Raw genomic sequence first — 7,712 nt, forward strand, 5'->3', positions numbered from 1 at the left:
AACCGGGTTTGATTCTCTGCTCTGCCACCTGAGCTGTGGAGGCTTATCTGGGGGATTCAGATTAGCCTGTGCACTCCCACACACGCCAGCTGAGTGACCTTGGGCTAGTCACAGCTTCTCGGAGCTCTCTCAGCCCCACCCACCTCACAGGGTGTTTGTTGTGAGGGGGGAAGGGCAAGGAGATTGTCAGCCTCTTTGAGCCTCCTACAGGAGAGGAAGGGGGGATATAAATCCAAACTCTTCTTCTTCTTCTAATTAAAAAGAAAAGTGTGATATAAATTTTATAGATGGATGGACGGACGGACGGACAGACGGACGGACGGACGGATGGATATGGACGGACGGACGGACACACACTTGAGGCACACATATACCCAAGTAGTTGGAATGCACTGTAGGATTTCACTTGCTCCCTTGAAAAAGCAAATATACCTGCCTTAACACAAACTATGTGAAAAGCGTTTTATCATGGATGTCTCATTGAGCTTGTGGACACTTGGAATTCTGGCAGTGGAAAATGAGTGCGGTTATAAATGATAGCTATGAAATTGGCAACCTTTGGCACGCCAGATGTTATGGACTACAATTCCCATCAGCCTCTGCCAGCATGACCAATTGCCCATGCTGGCAGGGGCTGATGGGAATTGTAGTCCATAACATCTGGAGTGCCAAAGGTTCGCCCATCTCAAAATGGCTGCCAGGAGTGCCAAAGGTTCGCCCATCTCAAAATGGCTGCCAGGAGGAAGGGCTGGGGCCAATCACAAAATATTGGATGGTCCCAAGCCATGCATCCTCCTATGATGGATGCTGCCATTTCCAGACATGCCTGTAGACATAGTGATGGTGCCTTCTAGGCTCTTCTGAATCATCTCCTCACGGAGGAAGAGGAAAGCCAAGGTTGACTGCTGAAATCTGCTGAGACTCGGAGTAACATCTCACTAAGCCATTAAACTCCCTGGATAATCATGGACCAGTTCCCATCTTTTAGCAATTCCGGACTAAATTTAAAAAATCTAATAATAGTTGGCACACTTGGTAACACCATAGGCTGTTTAGATCTCGATGTGATACTGCCAAAGATTAATCAGTTGCCTTTCCATACGGCACTGACGATTACTTCTATTTCTTGAACTAATTTATATCACAGTGTCCTCCTCAACAGGGACCCAAACTGGCTAACATCGTTCCCCTCCCTTTGATGTGACTGTCACAACAACTCCACCCCCACCCCCCCGCCCTCGTACGTTAGGCTGAGAAGAGTGTGGATGGCCCCCCCAAAGGGCATGCACCCAGCTTCCACGGCAGAACACGGATTCAAACCTGGGTGTAGCACCCCCCCACACACACATAGCAGCAGTGAGCACATTTATTTGTCTCTAATCAATTTATTGGGAAAGAAAAAGATGATCAAGCGACTCAAAATTCTTTAATTGCTTGACAGCTTTAATTTGTCTGTGTTGCTGAGTGAGCTTGGAACGTCAATACTGAACCCATCTCTTTGTGACCTTTGCAGCGCAGCATTTTCGAAAGCAAACCTTGGATATTTCTCTCCCTCCAGCCAGCCCCTATAAAGGAGCCCTTGTGCCTTATGCAGATTGGATCCAGAGGTGTGAATTTCAGCAAGCAACAAGTCATCTTGGGAGGTGTAAAAGCAGCTTGGAGTCTATCCCCTGGCGTTCCCCTGTGCTTCCCCTTAGCCAGCGTACTCTCCCCGTTACATAGCTTGCAAGGTGAGGCGTGGGACTGAATTAATGTCTTCTTATGGTCATTAGTACTGAAAACTGAGTCACGGCAGGAAGCCACACAGCAACAGCGGTCTCCGCCAGTGACTGCTGTTACAGCGTCTTCTGCTCAACATCATGCACGGTGCCAAGAAGAAGAATCTCTTTAGACAGTGCCGCTCAGGAGGTCAGCAAAGATGCGACGCACAGCAGTGACGCGAGTTGTCAAACACAACTAAAGGGTACAGGATGTGAGCTTGCAGGCTTGTGGTTGAATACATAAGCGGTGGTTTGGGTTGGTTGTCTTGTTTTCGTTTTTTCAACTTCTCTGGCTTCAGGGCCTACCCTGAAATGTAGCAAGTGAGGTTCTCTCTGGCCTGAGGCTGTGGGGACAAATTGTTTGCTAGCGGCTTGAGCTGGATGTGGGGTGTCGGAGCATCAGAGCTCAGTCAGTAGTAAACAAACAAAAAGGCAACTTTGCCAACGTGCGGAGCTGATTAGCTGGGACTGAATGCAAAGTTGATACACATGTTATTACCCAGAAGCAGATAAAGCAGAAGTGAAACGTGAGGCGTTTTCTCAGAAGGTCCGAGGAGTGTAAGGAAACTTACTCCCAAGTGACAACACATAGGCCAGCGGTGGCGAACCTATGGCACGGGTGCCAGAGATGGCACTCAGAGCCCTTTCTGTGGGCACACGTGCACAGAGTTCATCATATGGGGGGGCGGAAAATCACCACCACCACCCCCCACACACAACCAGGCTAGCCTGGGCACAATCCTTTACCTGGGAGTAAGCTCGGTTGCTGGCAAAGGGGCTTGCTTCTGAGTAAACCCTCCTAGGGTTGTGATTCACCCATTTGAAGCGTTGCACGGTTGCTTCACCAAGCTTACTCCCGAGTAATGTGCGCCTTGGAGCCAACCATTTTTTCTAAACTAAAACCTCAGTATTCAGGTTAAATTGCTGTGTTGGCACTTTGCGATAAATAAGTGGGTTTTGGGTTGCAATTTGGGCACTCGGTCTTGAAAAGGTTCACCATCACTGACGTAGGCCGAAGCCTGAATCACATGCCTGTTTTTGGCCAGTTTGACCATGTAAACGACACAGAATTCATCTGGAATCTAGCAACAAATCAAAGATTCCCTGCAACATAATGAAAGGATTGTGTGTTCCTGCATTGCAGGGGGTTGGACTTGATGGCCCTTGGGATCTCTTCCAACTCTATGATTCTAACAGGTTCTGCTTCTTGAGTGGCAACAAAAGCATAGCTGTGCACCTCTTGCCTGTTTTCTGAACTGTGCAGCTCTCTGTAAAGTTAGAGTAGAAGCAGCCCGATCCCACAGTTAGTTGTGATTCAGGTGAAGCGCACAGTGTTAAATGTGAGGCAAATGAGACTCATGCCAATGTCAGGGTTAGGACTGCTCCTTGTGTAAGGCAACCATATAGGGTTGCTAGTCAAACAATGGCAATTAGTGGGAGGTAAATGGGGGGTGGGGACATGCAAATACACAGCATTTCAATGCTGGAATGTTGTTTCCGGTGCAACCCTGGAAGTGACATCATAGCATTGGAGCAACTCTCTAGGACAGTGATGGCGAACCTATGGCACGGGTGCCAGAGGTGGCACTCAGAGCCCTCTCTGTAGGCACGCGCATATGGTTTGTCATGTGGGGGGCAGAAACTAACCCCCCCACACACACACACATTTAGGTTGGCCTGGGCCACTGAGCACGACATGCATGCACCGTGGTGAGCAGGGAGGACTCGGCTGGTGGGCCTGGTGCCTGTGCTCTGGGTGGCTGCTGCCCGAGGGGGGGGGGCGCAGAGGAGGCAGAGATGCTAGAGAGGCACAGAGTGTGGCGCGTGGGACTTGCTGGAGGCTAGAGCAGGCTGGCCCCTGCTCGAGCGGGTGGGGTGGAGGAAGAGGGAACCAACCGGTTTTTTCTAAACTAAAACCTCAGCATTCAGGTTAAATTGCCGTGTTGGCACTTTGCGATAAATAAGTGGGGTCTGGGTTGCAATTTGGGCACTCGGTCTCAAAAAGGTTCGCCATCACTGCTCTAGGACTCCACCAAAACTGTATAATAAAATACCACCAAGGGAGACCCGGCAGCCCAGCAATCATGACTGTTACTACATGTCAAGGATTCTCTTCGGAGGCTCAGTTGTAGAGCATCTGCTTCATATGCAGAAGGTCTCAGGTTCAATCCCTGGCATCTCCATTTAAAAGGATTAGGCTGGGGTGACATGAAAGACCTCTTCCTCAGTCCCTGAAGAGCAGCTGCCAGTCTGTGTTGACAATACGGACCTTGATGGCCTGATTCAGTATGAGGCAGCTTCCGTGTTCATACGTACTCTTAATTGTTGTCATCGCCATTAGAAACCTAGGCACATATGCATTAGCAATGGAGCTTGCACTTATGGGGAGTTTTCTGTGCACTTTCCTTTGTTGTTGTTGTTTTTTACTTTCCCTCCACACATGCTGCACAGCATTGGTTCTTGGGAGTACGGTGCTAGAGTTGCCAACCTCCAGGTGAGGTATGGCAATTTCCTGAAATTACGACTGGTTTCCAGACTACAGAGAGGCGTTTCCCTAGAAAAAAATGGCTGTTTTTGAGGATGGATTCCTTGGCATCATACCCTGCTGAGGTCCCCCCCTACAGCACAACCGATGTGACAGAAAGGGTTGCCAATTCTGGTTTTGGAAAGTCTTGGTGCTTTGGGAGTGGTGTATGGGGGGGGGGCAGGGCTTTGGGGAGGGAAGGTCCTCAATGGGGTGTAAGGGCACACAGCCCACCCTCCAAAGCAGATATTTCTGCCAACAGAACTGATCTCTGTAGACCGGAGATCATCAGGCCATAGGCTGCCAGTCCCCTGGTGAGTGAGGGAAAACCCCAGTCACCACCACTCATTTCCCGCCTTCATCCAGAGAAATGCTGGGAGAAAGAAAAATTACTGTTGGGCCAATGGCATGACATCACTTCCAAGAATCTCTAGTAGTGATGTTATGCCACTCTAGGAATAGCTGGCAAATCTATGGTTTTACCATAGTGTTTTCCAGCAATTCCTTGAGGGGTGTGACATCATTTCTGGGTTTTCCCCCAGAAGTGACATCATGCTGACAACTGCCTCCCCAATACTTCCTCCTCCCTGGTCTCCTGTTGATTGCCAAGCCAGTCCTATTAACCCCATCCAGGACTCATCTGGAGGTTGGCAACCTGAGTGCAAAGTCACAGTGTTACGTTCTTTTGCCTTATCAGTATCATGTTTAAATCGGCCTAAGTATCCAAAAGGACATATATGGGCTCCTACAAGGGTTGCTAAATTCAAGTGGGGCCTGGAGTTCTCCCAGGATCCTACCAGGTCACCAGATTACCAAGATCAATTCCCCTGAAGAAAAAAGGCAGCTTCAGATGGTGGACTCTGTGTGATCGCATCCCCACTGGGTTCCCTCTCATCCCCAAACCCTGTTTTCCCCATGGATCACCCCAAAATCTGTTGGAATTTCCAAACCAGAGATAGCTACTGTAGCCTCTAACATACTACCAAAGCTTTCACTGTGTTAGAGCAACTTTTGGGCCCGGGAACTACAAATAATTACACATCTGATTAATTTTACAACAAGCATTTCATCAAAACCTTCCTCCTTCTAAATCTACTCAGCGGATAGGCCTTGTCCAGAGGGCATTTTTGTAAAAAGATAGGATTTAGTCATGTGCTGTTTATTGTGTGTATCAAACTGCTTTTACTGTCTCCCTTTTACCTTTGTGATGCACTTTGTGACTACACTCTTTCAGAATGTCATGCATTGGTCAATTTTCTGTTCACTTTGTTTTCTAATTCTGTAACCCCAGTCATGTTACATTGTGAATTGGATGTCTTGTCTGACTTAATTTTTTAAAATATATTCTGTAATCCGCCTTGAATCTCAGTGAGTAATGAAGCAAATAAATAATAAATATTTTACAGTCAAGAGCCTAACTAGATGAAAAGGGCACTTTAGAGCCGGGAGGTGGGGGATCCGTAACCCATTTCTGATCTTTCCAAATTCTGACCTCACAAACACAGACAGGGAATAATAACATAAGAAGAGCCCTGCTAGATCACATTAGTGGTTTATCTAATTCATTGTCCTGTCTCACACAGTGGCCAAACTCTGGAGCTCTAACAGCAGGGCATACTTGGGATGGTAGACTTGACAACATTATGCCAGCTCAAATCCCTCCCTCTCTTCCCTCCCCTCCCCTCCCCAACCCCCAACTCAGTTCCTAAATCTCCAGGAATTTCCCCACCTGGATTTGGCAACCCTAGGTGACACAATGCTTGTTTATCATTTCATTTATTTCTTAAATATATGTACCTTGCCTTTCTCTTGTGTAAGGCAGTTTGCAAGTCCAAGATTTTAAAAACACATAAAGTACAATAAAAACCCCATTAACCTCCCCTTCCAGTACGATCCCTGCAGTTTAAACTCCATTAAAAGCCCTCACAAATTAATTTCACTGATGAAAAATTTCTATAATAAATGAGCACAGTAGCTTAATTTTTCTGTAATGTTAATATACGGCTCAAAACTCTCAATGGGTGAAGCTCTTCCCATATGGAGATGCTGTGATGGGAAATTTAGCCCTGCCTGCTAATACCATCCTCCCATGTAGCTGTTACCCAAAATCTCAGTAAAAGGGAGGGGGCAGCCCTCATTTTCACACATTCCAGTAAATTAGATGGCTGTTATTCCTGTGTTTCAGCAGAGAACAAGAGAGAACAGTTCCTAGACTATAACCAAAGTTCAACTGAGATCAGATTGGAATCTGTCTTGCACTGTGTCATTAACTGTGGCGCATTTACTTCTCTAGTTTACACTGATTAAAAAAACACAGTTTACCTGAGGGATCATACATAGATTACAATATCATACTCTCTCATAGGTTTAGCATTATTTTGAAACTCCAGATTCCAAGTTAATGTTCCTATTTGGTAACTGGAATATTAGCTTTCTTGATTTGTAACTGGATTCAACAACTCTAAAAATTACTGTACAGTATGGCATGGTCAATCCAGAATACAGAAGTGTTTCATTTTTATTTATTTATTCCATTTATACACCGCCCTCCCCCAAAGGGCTCAGGGCGGTTTACAACATGAATCAAACAAATGGGAAGATAAAATACAATATTAAATATTAAGTTATTAAAATGCAGCGCTAAAATTCCTTAATAATTTAAAATGCAGATGGCGAATAACCATTAAAACTCCTCTGAGAGGGGAACAGCGGGCTTAGTTGTTAACGGGCATATCAGCAGCCGGCCTCCCCGGCCTTCACAAGTGACTATATTAAAAGTAGCAATCAAAGCAGATAAGGGGTGAATTTGAAACTTGGGTGTCTCTTATTTCCTGCTTCCCACACATTTCTGGATTTTCTGAAGGGTACAGAGCATAACTCTCAGACACAGAGTTGTGGAACTCAGACACAGGGTGGAGTGGTGGCCACTAGCTTAGATGGTTTTAATAACAGGATGGATAGATAGACCTCAAATGACAGTTAACCATGGCTGATTTTGCACAGGCAACACTAACGGGTTAAATGAACCCATGTTGCCTGTGCCACCATTTGCTTGGCGGGATCACTGGGATCCTGGCGGCAGGAGGTGGCACGGTTCGTATGGGAAACACAGTATTCCCTGCAAAGCACACATCCAAGAATCCACCCATCCGATAATTCCCCCCCAACCACTTAACAGCACAAAATGGCGGCTGCCTATTAGAGAATCCACTCTTATGGCAGCTGCCTGGGGAACCCACCATGATGGTGGACGGAAAGGAGTGGGAATAGAACGCTTCCTGGTTGCCGTAGTTCGTGCGGGCAAGCAGAAAACATTTTGTCTGCAACCCAGCTGAAGAAAAAAGTAGCTGATTTAGCAACTTTAATTTAACCTGGGTTCAGGCAACTAAAATGGGTCAGAAGTGTTTGAGGAGCGCGGTCTGTGGGAA

The sequence above is a fragment of the Sphaerodactylus townsendi genome, linkage group LG08 (assembly GCF_021028975.2).
Source record: "Sphaerodactylus townsendi isolate TG3544 linkage group LG08, MPM_Stown_v2.3, whole genome shotgun sequence".
NCBI classification, from domain to species: Eukaryota; Metazoa; Chordata; class Lepidosauria; order Squamata; family Sphaerodactylidae; genus Sphaerodactylus; species Sphaerodactylus townsendi.